Source organism: Corythoichthys intestinalis, chromosome 13 (genome assembly GCF_030265065.1).
Source record: "Corythoichthys intestinalis isolate RoL2023-P3 chromosome 13, ASM3026506v1, whole genome shotgun sequence".
NCBI classification, from domain to species: Eukaryota; Metazoa; Chordata; class Actinopteri; order Syngnathiformes; family Syngnathidae; genus Corythoichthys; species Corythoichthys intestinalis.
The window spans coordinates 14,901,541-14,906,032 of record NC_080407.1 but is presented as its reverse complement, the minus strand read 5'-3'; positions in this window follow the sequence as shown (position 1 = coordinate 14,906,032).

Sequence of the window (4,492 nt, the reverse complement as noted above, 5' to 3'; positions counted from 1 at the left end):
TTTAATTTTTCATGTTCCTTATCCGGTTCCTCGATTAATCGAACTAACTAGTTCATCGATTAATCGACAACTAAAATAATCGATAGGTGCAGCCCTACAATGAAGCTTTGCAGCCAATTGGTTCAAAGCTCCATGGTGGTTCATTTGGTCTAATGACAGTGGTGCAAAAATTAAGGTAATAAGAATCACAAGCAAAAGATCCTCCGAATATGTGTTGTTCCACCTGTCATCCATTTCTACACGGTCATGCCACCGATAACCTAATGAGCCTGCTTAATCTCATTTACACCCGACATAATTACACATGCTGGTGTCGGCGGCGCGTACACAGCATCATTTCATTTTGACTCTTAATTACTTCAGTGCAGGTGATAGACTAATATTGTTTCGCATGGCAAATCATCAGGGATTTTTTCCCCCTTTTTTTTGGACTCTTAACTGCAAATTTTCCATCTAATTGTGGTTTTTATGCTCTGTAATGGTCTTATTAACTGAACAGGACTTCAAACGGAACACTTCTCATTTGGCCCGGGTAAGCGTGACTGCTGTTTGGAAGGGAATTAGGAACAGGAAAAAAAGGCTTGGATGGAGTTCGACAGTGTAGATTCGCACTCCGGCTTTGATCTGGTGCCTTCTAAAGACTTAGCGTCTTTTTTTTTTGCACATAAAATGTTACTTAGACCTAGGTTTTTTAATTGGAGGTGCGTTTTTTTTTTTTTTTTTTGAAGGAAGTTGCTGCACATAGAGGGCACTCTTACCTCGTTTTTTTTTTTTTTTTTTTTTTTTTACCCTGCACTAAAATCACTAGGATGCTATTTATAGGGACTGACATGCTCCAGAAGGGGAGGAAGTTCCATTGAGGTGAATTGTTTATTTTCTTTGTTTGTTTTGATGAGAACATGATCTAAAATTGGGAGTTGGAGGCATAATTTGTAATGGTGTTTTTAGTAACTCTGACATATGACTTGTTTTCGGCATATCATTTTGTAACTGGAATGGATTTTGTCATTTGGCTTTTTTTTTTTTTTTGCATGTGGCAAAATGTATTTTGTCATATGGCATTTTTGTTTTTTTGCCTTGTGGCATTTTTTGCCACGTGGACATTCATAGCTGTCAATGGCATAGCCTGGTTTGGATGCCTGTTGAATGTCAATGCTCTGTAATGGTCAGTGTATAGTCAATTATCACAGCTTTTTCGGCCATTTAAAATGAATGGAAAATTTGAAGGTGCATAGCCAACAATGGCATGGACGTGGATGGCCTGCAAAAATGCCACATATAAAAAAAAAAAAGAAAGCGACATACCAAAATCCATTTTGTCACATACGAAAAAAATGCCACATCATAATTTCATTTTGCCAAATACAAAAAACCCACATGGGAAAAAAAGCCACATGACATAATCAATTTTGCCACATCCCCAAAAAATGCCACCCCCCCCCCCAAATGCCAGAAGGCCAAATTCCATTTTGCCACATACCAAAAAAAAAAAAAAAAAAATGCCACGTAAACCCACAAAAAAGCCACATGCCAAAATCCATTTTGCTACATAAAAAAATGCCACATGGCACAAAAAAAAAATTCCACATGTCAAAATCAATTATGCCTCATCCCCACCAAAAAATACCACATCCCCCCCCAAAAATTCCAAAAGGCCAAAATCCATTTTGCCACATACCAAAAAAAAAAAAAAAAAAAAAAAAAAAAAGCCACATACCAAAATCCATTTTGTCACATACGAAAAAAATGCCACATCCACATTTCATTTTGCCAAATACAAAAAAAAAATCCCACATGGAAAAAAAAAAGCCACATGACATAATCAATTTTGCCACATCCCCAAAAAATGCCACATACCCCCAAAAATGCCAGAAGGCCAAAATCCATTTTGCCACATACCAAAAACAATAAAATAAAAATGCCACATACTCCCCCCAAAAAAGCCACATGCCAAAATCCGTTTTGCTACATAAAAAAATGCCACATGGCAAAATCAATTATGCCTCACCCCCCCCAAAATACCATATACCCCCCAAAACATGCCAAAAGGCCAAAATCCATTTTGCCACATACCGAAAAAAAAAAAAAATGCCACATGGCAAAATCCATTTTGCCAGATACCAAATAGCAATTTTTGTTCTTGGCCCTGCTGTTTGGGAGTGCCTTATTACATGGAGTTTTGTGTACTCAGTTTTGACAAAAGTAAGCACGTTTAAGAGTTACTAGATACTAGATATCTAGATACAACTAAATACTATTTAGTTGGATCACCTGCAATTTTATTAAGTTTTGATGAGTACATTTTGAATAGTTGGGCTTTTTATTATACATATTCATAAAACAAATTAGTCACTACTGTTTTTGCATAATTAAGAATAACTTACTGGTACAATTGACATAGATAGATTACCGTAATTTTCGGACTATAAGGCACACCTGACTATAAATGAACCACCATGAAGCTTCATTGCTTCAAGAAGCTTCATTTGGCCATCACTGCTCCGATTGGGGGAGACAGTCAACCTCTGCTGCCGCCTGCTGTCAACACTGTTGTTGTCCAACATGCCTCCTAGCATGCATTGCAGCGCTACAGATGTGAAGAGCGATCAAAATTCATGTTCTGTGCTAATTCTTCAATCACTGTTCCAGTTGTTTCATTAATTGCTTCATATGATATTTGGTAACACTTTATTTGGGAGTGGCACCATAAGACTGTCATAAAACCGTCATAACTATGACATGACACTGTCATGAGCATTAATGAATGCTTATAACAGATGCCATTTAGTGTCATTTGGCAAATATTCTCACTTTTGAATGGATGTAAAAGTAAGTGACATAATTTGCCAGATGACACTTAATGACATCTGTCATAAGCATTCATTAATGCTCATGACAGTGTCATGTCATAGTTATGACGGTCTTATGACAGTCTTATGACGCCACTGTCAAATAAGGCGTTACCTATTAACCCAAATAAATCAACAAATAAGCTGCACTGGACTATAAGCCACAGAATTCAAACTGAGGGGAAAAAGTAGTGGCTTATTGTCCGAAAATTACGGTAATTGAAATGAAACTTTTTGAGGACAGGGTTGTATTCGTAATTGATTAATTTTGTTTTCTTCGTATGATCATCTTTTATACTGTTTATAATAGCCTTGAATGTTTTTTAAATGTAATAATAAATCACACATTGCCCCTTTTTACTGTATAATTACTTAAATCTGACCATCATTAGGCATGTTTTTCTTCATTTTATACATCAAAAAATAAAGTCCATCTGCAAGTTCACTTCAGGCTCAGGTTGCCTGCGTGCTCCCCGCCGCTTCTTTCCACCTTTCCGCGCGGTAAACTCTCCAGCTTTTCACTTAACGTCACCTCGCATCAGCATACGGTGATTCCTGACCGTGCGCTCCTGATGAATTCAGCATGACTTTTTTACCCCCCTCCTTTTTGCAAAAATATAAACTAAAAAATGGAGAAAAAGAGGCTGTGTCTGTAATCAGGATTGTCCTCTGACCCATTCTGCCGCGGGCGGGCGTACTGGCAGACGTATCCCGTCTGTGCGCGGAGGTTATGCAGGATCCATCCAACAGCGGGCTGCATCTTTCATGCCGTGACTCCGGGTAAAAAGGGCACCGGTCTGGGCACTGCGTCTGCACATCAATTGTGAGCAGTGATTTGAAAAGTCTCCCTCTAGTGGTAAAATAAACTGTTCAGTTGTGTTTCACTTCAACTTTTTTTCACTATTTTTGATAAGATTAAGACCAGTGGCGTTGCCAAGGTTTCTTAGGGCTCAAGGCAAGATATTTTTGAGACCCCCACCCCAACTTTGCATGCTGTAAAAAAAATTTTTTTGCACACATACACGATAAGTAAACAATGGCCACATCAAGTATTTAGTCAACCACCAATTGTGCAAGTTCTACTTGAAAAGATTAGAGAGATTTGTAATTGTCAACATGGGTAAACGTCAACCATGAGAGACAGAATGTGGGGGGAAAAAGAGAAAATCACATTGTTTGATTTAAAAAAAAAAAAAAATTCCAAATTAGAGTGGAAAATAAGTATTTGTTCACCTACAAACAAGCAAGATTTCTGGCTGTCAAAGAGGTCTAACTTCTTCAAATGAGGTCTAACGAGGTTCCACTCATTACCTGTCTTAAAGGCACCAGTTTTAACTCATTATCGGGACAAAAGACACCTGTCCACAACCTCAGTCAGTCACACTCCAAACTCCACCATGGCCAAGACCAAAGAGCTGTCGAAGGACACCAGATACAAAATTGTAGACCTGCACCAGGCTGGGAAGACTTAATCTGCAGTAGGTAAAACGCTTGGTGTAAAGAAATCAACTGTGGGAGCAATTATTAGAAAATGGACGATATACAACACCACTGATAATCTCCCTCGATCTGGGGCTCCATGCAAGATTTCACCATGTGGCGTCAAAATGATAACAATGGCGAGCAAAAATCCCAGAACCACA